We start from the raw sequence: 15121 nt of genomic DNA, 5'->3' as shown, positions 1-15121 counted from the left end.
CTACATGAGTCCGTGCATTGAACAGCACGAGGAATTGTTTAACTATAGCTCTCGCTACTCCTTATTTCTCGTTCTGATGTTCTACTGCTGCCTATATTGGCACATGAAACCCAGACCTGTTTGCTTTGCCCGTCATTGTAACTGGTACTGTCAAACATGTCTTCAGAAGATGTGACATGTTACCTTTCAGAAGACGTGCCCCTCAGGTCCGCCACAACTCACCTCTGCCACAACCTACCACTAGACAAGCATTTTGTGGAAGAGCAAACGTTTACAACAGATTACTACCAGTTACGTTATCACAACAGTGAAGTCGAATGGTATTTATCCCCTTCTATCCGTAGTGTTAACTGACAATTTAAGTCGGAAGAAGAGGGTCGCCAGTTATGATGCTTCTTACCTGAAAATGTATATTCATTAATACTGTCCATATTTTTTCACTAACCATATTATTTTCCCAGAATGTAAGTATTAATTAGACTGCAGCCCATTTCTTTACCTCTCTGCCTTCATACAAGTTTTCTAGTCGTAATGTAATCATGGCTTTTGAAATGCTGCGGCGGGTGTGGGGAGGCTGTTTCCACCCTTGTGTGTATAGCATACATTATTGATTTCTACAGCGAATCGGAGAACTAAATACATTATTGATGTTTTGCTCCTTGCGCGATATGATTCGTGCATTTTTTTTCCTTGTATAGATCGAAAACAGCTTGCTGTGGGTTAAGGTGTTACACATTAATTTGATGTATACTCGTTACCCCAGCTTTGCCAGGCACACCGAACTGTGTGAATTGGTGTTATTCGATATTTTATGCAGATTTTGTTTTTTATAAAATTGTGTCTGTGGCATCTTTGTATTGAAATCTGTGTAGTGGTTTGTCATTTGCGAATATTGCAAAAACTAGGAATGAATTATTTAATTCTACATGACTGGGATCTATGCGTATGTTGATTCTGTCACTCTCACCTTTCACACTCTTGAATCTTGCAGTAGCTTACCCATGTTCCATTTTTTACACCTGCTTGCCTATTGTTTGTTCTTATGGAAAAAAATCGGAATGCAGTAAGAATCTAATTTTATATTCTAAATTCCTTCAAGCAGTTCATAACCCCCATTCATATCTGAGAAACAATGTAACACCTTTACCACGGGGAACGTCTTTTATTCATGCTGGATGTCTCGTTTCATCCTTTGCGCCCCTCTCCATGTAACACCCTTCTTGTAAAGAGCGATTAGTACATGATTCACAGCACATAGATCACCTTCGTTTTCATATGCACTTGTCACCAAAAGATTATGTTTTTTTGACAATAAAAACTCTACTATTTTAAGTTGTTCTCTACATTTCTAGTCATCGAGGGCTCATTACTTTTATTCCATATTTCTTTTTTGTACATATTTGAATTTTATTCCACGCAGTTACAACAATACTGCGGTTGTTCAGCGATTTGACACAGAATGTTATACACTCTCCTTGAACTGTCTAAATTTCAATTACGTAACGGTTTGACATTACGCAGCACGTTATATACGTTGAATACTGAGTAATACTCCATGGTAGTGTTGCAGACAAGGGTGCCAGATGTTATTGTTACATTCCTTTAAGATATTTCCAAAAGAAGGGAGTTGTACCTGACCTTTGGTGGCGTGCAGTGGCGCACAAAGTATGGTGTGCGGTGTGACCAAGGGACACATTGATGACAGGAGGGTGGTGGGGGGTGTAAAGTAGGCGCATTCATTTAAGACATAAACAAATGCCTGCTGGTTTGTTTACAATCTTTTTGAATGTTAGTGCTCAATCAAGTAGACTGCAGCTCACTGCTGCTGTTCACTAGAGAGCCACGTGAAAGGTTAGGAGGAGGACGCCCTCAGGTAAACCCCGAGCAGAGTAATGACTATCTCTGGTCTAGCACTAACTGTTGGAAGGATTTCATATGGGGTCCTTCTGAGGCATCTCCTAGATTTGATATACCAGTCAAATACTACCGTCTGCAACCATCCAGTAGGGAAATGTGTATTAGCCATGTTCCATGCAGGGACTCATTTGTTTGCTTTCTTTCTCATACCGTCATCTCATGGCCTGGTCCCATCAGATAAAGGGATTCTAGTGCTGTGGGTAATGTACTGGGCACAGATATGCTATCTGATATGTCAAGAAGTCCCATTTTTGAATTTAAATTATTCCCTGCCTGATGGCTGGATCATCTCTGTCACCAAGCATGCACTCATTGAGGAGAATCAATAAGATAATCAAATGTCAGCTATCTTGAAGTCTCAACATAGGGTAGTCGTGTGAAATTTGAAAATTAGAACTTTGGAGTACCTCCAACCCAGAGGTAGATGATCATCTGAGATTGTAATCTGGTAAAGAAAATGTATGGTAGGGGATTCTTAAATGGGTCATTTTGCAATATGTACAGGAATCAGGGGTGGGAGCAATCATTTTGAACAATGGTCCTACTATAATAGAGAGTGGTAGGGCACTCCTTGAGTCTATGTGGCATTTTCCTTGGAGGAGTAATATGTGATGTTTAGAGTCTAGCAAAGCAGTGGATATCTAGAGATAATCAGGTCTAGGTACTTAGAATGGTCCCTCTCCTGATGCAGTATTATTAAGTGTGAGGTCTCTGGGTGTGTGCTTTGAATTGGAAGGTATGTAGACTTTTACAAGCTTACTGAGAGAAAGAGACCTCTCTGTGGACTTGCAGGATTGTTAGTACTTTAGGGTTTTGGACATACAAAGCAGGTCATCAGCATATTTGGATATCATATTCTCATGTCCCTCTCCTGGCAGAACCACCCCTTTCAGTCCACTCAGCTAGAAGCTCCACTACTAGGTAAACAGGAGAAGGGGCAGTGAACATCCTTGGTAGATTAAATGCTCTATCAGGAAGGAGGGAAGAGCAAAATGTTTAGCAGACCTTGGCCCATGGGGTTACATAAGGGACTTTGATCTACCTAACAACACATACATTTTGTTCTCTATGATTTTAAAAAGAAAGGTCCAACTTACAGAGTCAAAGGCCTATTCAAAACCTGTGAGGACCACTTCACTGAAACCTTGGAGATTGCGTATATTTACAAGAGTCACAACGGGTCTAAAGTCATTTTGGTCTGGTGGATAAGTGGGGATTATGTTAATGTACAAGGGATCATAGAGGGGATTATGGTAATGTATTTGCTGTTTCTAAATTAATAAATAGGCCTCGAATATTTGTACACAATCTATACCAACTGTCAGGGCCTGGGGGTTATTTTGAGGATATATTTTTACAAAGGTTTGCACCATTGAAATAACTTAATTAGGCATAATTGTTGCTACTTTCAGTTTAAGGAATGGAGCAATTAGGTTTTAATCCTAAATTAGTCAAGATTGTTGAGGGCTACCAGAAGTCAGAAGCAGGTATTGAGGTACTGGGTTTTTCAGAACCGGTACTGATCCGGTAACCCAGCGGTGCCAGGGTACACCCAAAGACCTCGGGTACTTTCCTGATTCAGACCACAGAAACTCAGAGTCTTCTAGGTGAAGTCAAAGATCGAATTTATTGGCTGCAACCAAGTAACAAGCGTCCTAGAAGTACAACAGCACGGTTTGTATGTTCTCAGGAGACTGTGTGTCAATGCAAAATCAGGTTTCCTTATATACAGTTTTTTAAGCTTCAGGCAAACATTCTTGACATTTTGGTTGGTCATTCACATGTTTTCACTACAAAGGAAAAAACAGTGTCATGATGAAACCTCATATTTCATGTCATCCAACCCATAATAAATTACCCGGCAAGGCCTAGTATTTTACATCAGATAAGTGTGGACCCCCAATAAAAACAGGCACCTCCCCCTCGTAAAGTAAGAAGAAGAAAAGAGCAGGTGCAGGTGTGAGCAAGATTAGGCAGGGTGTGTGAGCGATAATAAGGGTTTTATGGCATGGTGTGCCTTGATGCTATCTGATTCGGCCACTGGGAGAGGGACTGACCAAACAGGTTTGGCCTGAGGCAATGGTTCCAGCTTGCCCAGGTCAGAGAAAAGTCAATCAAGGTGTACGTGTCCTTGGAATCAAATCTGACTGTATTATAAGCCTATGTGAGGGCAACTTTTAAAAATGGGAGCCACGAGTGCAGGACGAAAATGGCGATTTCGAGGTGAAAACGCTGCTGGAATTGAGCGAAAATGCTCATGCTTAGTGTACTAGTCATTATCGGTCTTTTGATACTAAAATCGTACTGCTGTGGCAAAGTAAATTACATGGGTCCAGAATTTTTAGAACCACAAACCCTCCTTTTTTACTTACATAGGCAATAAACCTATTCTCATGCTAATCTGAGTCCAGGTCTATGTTTCTAAAGTCGTTGAGATGTTGCTGTAACATCATCCTAGTATTTAGCTCGTCTCTTGGTGCAGGTTTCCTTATGCATGAAGTAACACAGAAACCACATATCGCAGGAGCACACTGCACGCATAGACAGAACAGGAAAAGAATGGCCAAGATCATCCCAATGACCATCAGAATCTTCCATCCCCATGCTGATATCAGTTCCCAGAACCATCCCATTAATGACCAATCTCCTTTATCTAAATGAATAGATTCAGAAATTCTATGCAGTTTGGAGATGGCCTGGTATACTGTTGGAGCGTTATCTGGGACAAAAACACAGCAACTCGATTGGATCAATGTACATACTCCACCCCGGTCTGCAAGTATGACATCTAATGCGACCCTGTTCTGAAGGGTCATAAGACGATCCTACTGGAGCTCAGCAGTCAAGTTACCAAGGGCACCAGCGGTTTCAGCCACGGTGGATTCAACCACTCTTATCAATTGCCTTATGCTCCTGCTGTTACTTATTTGTCCCCAGAACGGCAGAAAACCCTTTACGAAGTCCCCAAATTCTTGTCCTGCAGTGTCTTCTTCACTGAAGACGCCTCTAACTATCCTTGTCTTGTGGTAATCTGCCGCTGCTGTGTAGGTAGGGGGCAACAGGAACGAAACGAAGCATGTGCCCGAAAAGTCAGGGGGCAACCATGTAAAGGCTCTATCATGGCAGATGAAATAGGTACCCTTAGCTGCCAAGAGCGGAGGGGAGGTCTGAGATGCGAAGACATATGTCTCAGTGCAGACGCTTTCCCGTAGCTGAGCTATGGGATTCTTGCCAGTACCTTGCAGACACAGGTGACCCTGATGGGGTACAACCCAAATCAGGGAAGATATCTTAGCTTGCTGTTTCTCACTCATTGTGGCTTCATATCCGGTCATGTTCCATCCTATATATGCCATTGTCTCATCTCTGGGGATAGTCTCGTAGAAGATATTGTCCTTCATCATGTCTATGATACCTTTAACTAAAGCATTTTTCTTAGGGTTGTCTTCCGCAAAACATAGGGGGTAGTGTGCATAGATGAATATCGTTCTGAATGCCCACACGGAACCATTGTGTCTGAAAGGCAGGATCAGATAAGGGATACCTTTATCTGCTGTGTGAGGCATAAGGCCACACACCCAACAGTTAGTTGTATTTATCACTAGTTGGTGTTGGTGCAAAAGCTGGATGAAGGAGTTATTAATGAACTCTAGTCTCCTAGCAGATTCATGTTTAGGGAGGAGTTGAAAAGAATGTGGGGAAACAGTGGAAGGAGGAGGTGTAGACGAGGTAGTGGGTGCCAATATCACGTTAAAACAGAATAAAATATATCCTATAAAAAACATAAGTATACTAAATAACATAAAAATGCACAGCAGCAAAAACAGTTTCCTGGTTATCGTTTCACATATTCTCTTCTTGAAACTCAGTCTTTCAACATGTTCTCCATTTTGGAAAGATTCCATCCTCTAACCGTTGCCGTTCGTGGCGGTTGGTTTACTTCACTTAGGAGTGTTCTGAATGTTCCAGGCCGCCCTAGAACAAACCAGACCTGTAGACCTTGTGTCCACAGGCTACCCCCCTAAGTCTTTTCAGCCACGATCCTACAGCTGAACCCGGATGGAGGTTCAAAAAAAAACCCCAAAAACCAAAAAATCATTCAAAAATAATTTTCCATATTGAAGAACTTTGCTTAAAGGGAAGAAAAGTAAACTGCTTATTTGTCCTTTATTCTTGGTCGTAGATTATAACGGTTAGTCCCAGGTATCGTGTGGTCCTGAAAAAGGGGTTCAGGTTCTGTAGTGTCCAATCGAACTGACGGTGATACTGCTGATTGTAAAATGTCATCACTTTCTTTCTCAGTGAGTGTTCCTTTTATTCGTGCATCGCTGAAAGGCAGAAAACGTGGCGTCTCTGAGTCGGCGACACCTTCCTGGACCCACCGGTCATATGGCAGAGGTAGGGGTACCCTTTTGCAATGGGTCCCATGGATCCAGTGTTTCTTCCCTTCTACTCGAACAGCTGATCTTGTGGAGAGAAGAACGAGGTGCGGTCCGGTCCACCTGGGCTGCTCGTTTTTGGTTCGCTGAAAGTTCTTTATTAAAACCCAGGATCCAGGCTCAATGGGATGACCTGGAGATTCAGAGACCGGAGGCAGGGTGTCGTGGACCTGTTGATGTAAGACACGCAATTTAGCCGTCAATTCATACAGATAGTCAAGCAAAACAGGAGGCTCTATCTCGCTAAACTTCTTGGGCCTAGGCACTCCGCATATATTGGCCGAGCGGCCGAAGACTATTTCATAAGGACTAAGTTTCACTCGTGAATGCACAGTCATTCTGGTTGATAGGAGTGCTAAGGGTAGAGAGTCAGGCCATTTGAGACCAGAGCTCGCTTGTATCTTGGCCAATTTTAGCTTTAGAGTGCCATTATAGCACTCCACTAATCCAGCTGATTGGGGGTGATTTGCAGCGTGAAACTTTTGGTTTATGCCTAGCCCTTCGCATACTTTCTTCATCACTTGACCCACAAATTCACTTCCATTGTCACTCCAGATCATTCTCGGCATTCCGAATCTAGGGAAGAACTCTTTCACAAGGGCTTTGGCTGTGGATAGCGCAGTATTGTCTTTTAGGGGATAGGCTTCCACCCATCTTGAAAAGGCACAAACAACAACGAGTACGTATTTTAAGTTGTTGCACCTCTCCATGTGGATGAAATCTAGCTGCAAAACCTCAAACGGATACGTAGGAGGTGCAAAATGACCAGCTGGAGTTGGGGTTCCTCTACCAGGGTTGTGTTTCAGGCATACCATGCAATTTTTAACCATATTTTCTGCGCACTTGGGAATTCCTGCATTTTGCCATACTGGGGCCAACAACTTACAAATCCCTTTCACACTGATGTGAGCCATTCCATGAGCCATTGTAACTACTGCAAGCACATACGCATCGGGTAGCAACCATCTTTGATGTTCTGACAACTCGACCCAACAACCATTCGCATCCAATTTACCCGTACTTTCTCTCCACACACTCAATTCTCTCTCTGTGGCTTCAGCTTGAATCGATTTCACGCTTTCTATCGTGTCTTCACACATTCCAACATCACCAATCCATCTTGCAGGGCCCGCGACATACATTTGGCTCATCACATTCCTTGCCGTTTCTTTTGCGACCTCGTCAGCAAATGCATTCCCACGACCAACATCATCAGTCACCTTTTTATGTGCGCTACACTTCACAATCGCAACTTGCAACGGTAAAGTAAGTGAATCAAGGAACTCATTTAGCAACTGACCATGCTGTATTTTAGTTCCATGCGAGGTCAGGAACCCACGTTCCTTCCACAAACGCCCAAAACTATGGGCCACACCAAACGCATATTGGCTATCGGTATAGATAGTCACTTTCATTCCTTTTGATACTGTACATGCTCTTTTTAGGGCTATTAACTCAGCTGCTTGGGCTGAATTATGTGGGATACGTGCAGCTTCAACAATCGTACACAAAGTTGTCACAGCATACGCCGCAGTCGTGTCACCATTCGGGAGCTTAAAGCATGAACCATCCACCCACAAAGTACCATCACTCTTTGCAATGGGAGTGTCCAGAAGGTCTATTCTCCCTTTTGTTTCTTCTTCTGTTCTATGGAGACAATCATGTTGTTCAGAAGTATCTAACTCCGTCACAATTGGCAATAACGTAGCTGGGTTAAGTGTAGTGCATCATTTTATATGTACATGGCTTGCTAACAATGTCAACTCGTAACCTGACAATCGAGCACTAGTTAAATGCTGTGTCTTGGTTCTGTTTAACAACGTGTCCACTGCATGTGGAACCATTACGATTAATGTGTTATTCATCACTAAACCAGCAGACTGTCGGATAGAAACAGCAGCTGCCGCTGCCGCTCTTAAGCAGCTCGGTAGTGCCGTAGCTACTGGGTCTAACGTTGAAGAGAAATAGGCGCATGGACGCTCCCTGTCTCCAAACTGTTGTGTCAAAACTGCTAACGCACAACCTTCTTTCTCATGGACATACAATGTAAAAGGCTTGCTGTAGTTGGGGGTACCCAACACAGGAGCTGAACATAATGCATCACGTAATTCGACAAAACTTTTCTGACAATCTTCAGACCATGGGACGGGATTTGGTATATCTTTACAAGTTAATGCCACCAAGGGTTTGGCTATTAACGAAAAATTAGGTGTCCATTGTCTGCAATATGATGTAATACCCAAGAAAGCACGCACTTCTCTTTGTGTTCTTGGAACACTCATTGCTGCAACAGCCCTGATTCTCTCTGGGGTCAGTTGCCTTCCCTCCTTCGAAAATAGATGACCTAAATAGGTCACTTCTTTTTGACAATACTGTAACTTTGAAAGGGACACTTTGTGGTGTAAATCAGACAAATGACGCAATAATGACAATGTTGCTTCTTTGCAGATCTCCTTAGTATCTGCGGCAACTAGCAAATCATCGACATATTGAATGAGAGTGGCGCCATCAGGTAACATAAGAGTGTCAAGTTGTGCTTTCAAAGCCCGACTATAGATAGATGGACTTTCACAATAGCCTTGAGGAGCTCTCTTAAATCTGAACCTTCGTCCTCCCAAATGGAAGCCAAAAATGTCCCTGCTCTCTTCTGCAATAGGGATGCTGAAGAAAGCATTTTTCAGGTCTATTACTGAAAACCAAGTGGCTGAAGCTGGAATCATTGTCAACAATGCAGTGATATCAGGGACGACTGGAAACTGTGGCACAACTATTTTGTTCACCTCTCTAAGATCAATTACAAACCTATAAACAGGTGGCTGAGTAGGGTCAGTATGCTTCAAGACAGGCAAAACAGGACTATTGCAAACGTTGCCTCTTGTCTCTTCAATTACATCCTTCTCAATCAGATCACGAATAATTGCCAACAACGCTTTTTCCCCTTCACTAGAGATCTTGTATTGGGGAATACGTGGCATTTTAACATTGGCTTTTAATGTTATCACATATGGCTGAATTTCCAAAAGACCTACATCATTAGGTCCAGTAGCCCAAAGAGTATTAGGAAGAGACGAAAATTCTGGTGGAAATCTGTCCTTTGACAAATACATTGGTGAAACCACTTTCTTACCCAATGTGAGTTGCACTCCAGAAGGAGAGCAATACAATGTCGCATACAATCTCTTTAACAGATCTAATCCTAACAAGTTCTCGCCACAACCTGTCGTCAAAATAAGGGGTGTTTCAAATTTACAAGGTCCAACAGAAAGAGATATAGGGTTAGAAATCGGATTTCTAACTGGGGCGCCGGAAAACCCTACTGATACATTTGTTTCGCCAGACAAAGGTGCGCCAGGGAGTTTTGAGTGCATAATAGAACTCTTGGTAGCACCAGTATCCAACAGAAAAGGTTCTGACACACCTGATGCAATCACCTTAACATAAGGCCCACTCTGATCTACTGGAACTGAAACAACTCCCTCTCTTTGTCTATGGCTGTCCTAGCAATCATTACTGTCCAAATGCTCATCCTCTGTATAGTAATCATCAGTATAGTACTGAGCCGCCCTACCAGATGCATTAACCTGTTGATCAAATCTGTTCATTGAGTTTTGAGGGAGGAATGGGCGCGCGCTCTGGGGAACATATCCACGTCCTCTTCCTCTAGGTGCTTGTGGAACACCTCGACCTCTTAAACCAGAAGTACCATTTGCGCATTGTAGCAAAGCAGGGCAACTATACTTGAAATGACCCTCTTCCTTGCAATATGAACACTGATTGGGACCTACTGGGATACGTGGTTGAGCATACTCGGCTCTTTGCGAGTTTCTCTGAAACGGTTGGGGCTGATAGTTATTCTGATAGTTGTTCTGTGCACCACTATTCTGACCACCACGTGGCGGGTACGCTTGTTGTAACAGAACCTTCGTTTTCAATTCTTTTGTTTTCTTCTCTACTCTATCTCTCTCATCTTTATCTCTATTTTCGTAGTACTGTGCAGTAGCCAATATCTGTGCTGAAGAGGAAACTGCCCAAGAACTTTCTGAGTCTTTTAACTTTTTACACAACTCAGGAAGCAGATTATGCACAAATTTATCGACGAACAAACGTTGACCACCTTCCGTGCTCATATCTTGACCACTGTGGTCCACAAACGTTTCTTCAAACCTGGTGAAGAAATCTGATACCGTTTCTTCTTTCTTTTGCTTACATGCAGACAATTTATCCCAGTTTACACGCATCGCAGGCATTATAGTTTTCATGTAATCAATAATCCTACCAGGAAGCTCTGTCACTAAAGGCTCAGGTTTAGCACCACCAATTTGTCAGGCATCTGCAGCAGTAATATTAGCCCATGTGTCACCTAACTCTTGAGCATGGTCTGTATGGCGAATCTTTCCCCATAACGGCTGTGGAACAACATTCCCAAACAACATGTCTATGTCAGCTAAATTCATAATGCAAGACCCCGCAGTCTGTGACAATTCCTTGTAATACCCTGTAGGATTCTTACGGGGATCAGGCAATGTCTGCTTAAGGGCTAAAACTTCAGCTCGCTTCCATGGAACGTGTACCCATACACGCTGGAAATGAGACAGGACAGGTGGATTAGCATTTGGGTCCCCTTCCCTCCACTGTGGGGGAACTTCTCTCATGGGTAACTGTTTCCCTTTCTTTTTAGCAGAAGAATCATATTTAAACAATAACCTGGAAACACCTTCAGTCCTAAACGACAATAACATCGCAACTGCTTTCTCGACATCTGAACCCACAATCAAACCTGTCGCAAAATCGAACCGTACACAACACAACTTAGGCGGATTGGGCTCCAAACCATTTTCCTCTAAATCCTCAGAAAGAAAAGTACACATTTTCTCAAAAACGTATCTCTGTTTCGGTTCTTCCCACTGATGGAAGACATCCATAACAGACTCTAGTTCATATCTCGCTGGTTCAGTAACCCATTTATGCACCAAATAATTCAGTGTCTCTTTCTCCATACCATCAGGCAATTGGCTACGCAATTGTTTACGCTCTGAAACTGGGGTCGTAGCTAATGACCCAAAGAGAGGGGATAAAAGACTAGTCACAGTGTTTGTCATTCTCTGACGGATAGAGGGAGAGGTTGACAAATGAACAGGAGGAAAAACAGAATGAGACAAGGCAGAGACAGAAGCAGTGTCAGAAACAATACCAGGAGTGGTAGTCGCTATAGTAGTCAAAGTTGTAGGAAGTAAAGGCAGAGCAGATGTCAAAGCCGGTGGCCCTTGAGGAGGCTGCACCGGAGGAATAGGAACCAACTGAAGAATAGCTGGTGGGTGCTGGGGAGGAGCAGGAGGCAATGCAACCACTGGTTGTGCAACCAGAGGTTGCGGAGGTGCCGTGGCATTCTGCGCATAGGGTGGTGGCGAACTTAGCAAATGCGACATTAGGGGATATTTTTCAGAGTCTTTTGCTGCATCTTGCTGAAGAGGCGGCAAAACTGGATAGCATTTATCTACTGTCATTTTATGTCGCCTATGCAACTGCTCATTCAACTGTTCTACTTCGTTATCTTTAAACTGTATAGCAGCTTGCATAATCGAAATACCTTTTTCTCTCTTATTTTTCTTAGCTAATTTAATTTCCTTTTGCTTGGCTTCCTTACGCCATAAGCGGAAAGAATCAAACATTGCCGGCCAGGCTTTCTTCTTAAAAAGTCTAACTTCGAGGTTATCTAAGATTTCTGTGTCAAAGCTACCATTTTGGGGCCATTTTAAAACACCATCTTTTCTGGTGTAACGGATCCATACTTCATTATATGTGATGGGGCCTACTCCGTGCTTCACATATAGTTCATAGGTTGGAGTTCCGATCGGAGGAACCGGACATGAGTCCTCCAACCGGGAGTCCCTTTTACAACCAAGACAAAACAAATTTCCAAGTCTGCTAAGACCAGGCATCTTCGCTCACTAGTCTAGCTTCAAACTTCAAAGGATTATCGTTTACGATAGTCTCGTGAATACACGAGTCCTTCGGCTTTGGTACTTGCAAGTTCCAAATCAAAGTGATCCCGAAGGGATACCAAACCAAATGTCCAACTAAGGACCAAACCAAGTGTCCAACTAAGGACTGGGAGACGCTCCACTTATACTTAACTGAAAATATCGATGACGTCACCAGAAGACTCGTCTTATCGTTTCGCTCTACCAAACATCAAGGGTCCAAATCAGGGCGATAGCCAGGGCAGCAGTCCTTCGTAGCCGTCGGGAAGCGGGGAACCTTGCAGCAAAGACTTTCGGACCACGTCGACATGCAGGGGTCGATGAAGTGGCGGCCTTCCTCCAGAATTTTCACACGAAGCTCCTCACGGACCTCAGGCTTGGACCGGTACCGCTGGTATCGCCCCACGTTGGGCGCCAACTGAGGTACTGGGTTTTTCAGAACCGGTACTGATCCGGTAACCCAGCGGTGCCAGGGTACACCCAAAGACCTCGGGTACTTTCCTGACTCAGACCACAGAAACTCAGAGTCTTCTAGGTGAAGTCAAAGATCGAATTTATTGGCTGCAACCAAGTAACAAGCGTCCTAGAAGTACAACAGCACGGTTTGTATGTTCTCAGGAGACTGTGTGTCAATGCAAAATCAGGTTTCCTTATATACAGTTTTTTAAGCTTCAGGCAAACATTCTTGACATTTTGGTTGGTCATTCACATGTTTTCACTACAAAGGAAAAAACAGTGTCATGATGAAACCTCATATTTCATGTCATCCAACCCATAATAAATTACCCGGCAAGGCCTAGTATTTTACATCAGATAAGTGTGGACCCCCAATAAAAACGGGCACCTCCCCCTCGTAAAGTAAGAAGAAGAAAAGAGCAGGTGCAGGTGTGAGCAAGATTAGGCAGGGTGTGTGAGGGATAATAAGGGTTTTATGGCATGGTGTGCCTTGATGCTATCTGATTCGGCCACTGGGAGAGGGACTGACCAAACAGGTTTGGCCTGAGGCAATGGTTCCAGCTTGCCCAGGTCAGAGAAAAGTCAATCAAGGTGTACGTGTCCTTGGAATCAAATCTGACTGTATTATAAGCCTATGTGAGGGCAACTTTTAAAAATGGGAGCCACGAGTGCAGGACGAAAATGGCGATTACGAGGTGAAAACGCTGCTGGAATTGAGCGAAAATGCTCATGCTTAGTGTACTAGTCATTATCGGTCTTTTGATACTAAAATCGTACTGCTGTGGCAAAGTAAATTACATGGGTCCAGAATTTTTAGAACCACAGTATCTCACATTGTAAGTGTACTCTGGTTGATTTTGTGAATCCCAAGGAGTGAATAATTGATGTGTTGAACAATGTTCAGAAGGACTCACTTTTTTGTGACTCCTAGCCCTCTGTTATTTTGCTTTGACTGCACCAACAATGTGTAATGTGCTACGTGTATCTGTCCATATATCTTCTTCTCTAACATTGACATTGAGTAAAAAATAACATAAAGTTAATCTACTCACTAAGAGATTTCAAACTTAAATCTAAAACCTCAATTTCCATTGTAAGAGTGAACCTACAAACCTAGAACATAGGACCTGATTTAGAGTTTGGACGATACGTATGGCTCATCAAAAACTCTTAGTTTACCCATCCACTGCCAAGGAGATCCATTTATTGGATTTACACTATGGCTGTTTGAAGGACAAAACTCTGTCTAACTTCTGTTTCCTCCTTAAAAGGAGTTATATGCCAAACATGACAAATGGAGTAATACAAGCTATAACTCAACTTTTGTATTCAGCTTTCTATAGATGGTATCATGGTAGTTGAACCCCACTCACATGAGAAGGCAAAAAAAGTTATAAATAGCCAACCCTTGGCCAAAATGACCATTATAGCAACCCGAGCAAGCTATTCCTGCCCCTCCAACGTGTGGGTCTTCAGCTGGCACTGGTTGTTGTATTTTTTCATTAAAAATCAAAATGTTTATTAAATACACATTTGAAAAATAAACCTAACAAATTGCAAGGTAGCCATTAATCTTGTCTAGCCGCACCTTTCACCCATATCAAATACTTACCTATGTTATTTTTACAACTCCATACCTCAAATACCTATGTGAACGTAAATATCTTAAATACTCAATACTCATAATAACATAGTAATTATTAAAATGTAAAATACATTGCTAGTTTATATATGTTTTAAAGAAAATAAACATTATTTAACAATCCCTTATAGTAAAGGCACACAGCAGGCCCCCTCAAATTCAGGCAATCCATATATTTGTTTTCATTTTCTAAACATTGAAAAAATAAAAATAAAAAGTTTCACCAATGTGAATTCCAACAAATCAAACTAACTGTTTTATAGGTACATATAATAAGACCAAAAACGTTTGAATCTTACAAGGACAACCATATAGATTGTTAAATAATTTTTTTAAATTGCAAAGTTGCCAAAAAACTCAAAATGCCAATGGTAGTCCACATGTTATACAAGGACGTAGGCACCATTTCAGGCCAACAGCGATGAAATCTTGGTTAAGTAGATTGGTTCATGTCACAGTATGGAAGTTAAAACTTCCAAACAATGGTTCTGTTGCAACATTTTTGGCTTTTGTAAATAGCTCATAAGGGTCACTTTGCAGCACGACAAGGATGCGTCATGTTGTGGGGGTTCTGAGTCGAGGTGCTGAGTCATGCTATATTAGTCTGACCAAAGCTGGGCTCACAGAGCACCTGTAGGCCCAACTTCCAAGGTACCAGGACTGGGGTGGCACCACTTGTGGGTAGG

General features: G+C 42.6%; 1 protein-coding gene across 2 annotated transcripts in view; it reads left to right on the top strand.

Annotated features, from left to right (window-relative positions):
• MARCHF1 (membrane associated ring-CH-type finger 1) overlaps positions 1-15121 on the top strand; it is a 1558735-nt gene that overhangs the window by 857266 nt on the left and 686348 nt on the right. The window lies entirely within an intron of this gene.

The sequence above is a fragment of the Pleurodeles waltl genome, chromosome 1_2, assembly GCF_031143425.1.
Source record: "Pleurodeles waltl isolate 20211129_DDA chromosome 1_2, aPleWal1.hap1.20221129, whole genome shotgun sequence".
Taxonomy (NCBI): domain Eukaryota; kingdom Metazoa; phylum Chordata; class Amphibia; order Caudata; family Salamandridae; genus Pleurodeles; species Pleurodeles waltl.
The sequence above is the reverse complement of the archived record's forward strand: the minus strand, read 5'-3'. Positions and strand labels throughout refer to the sequence as shown.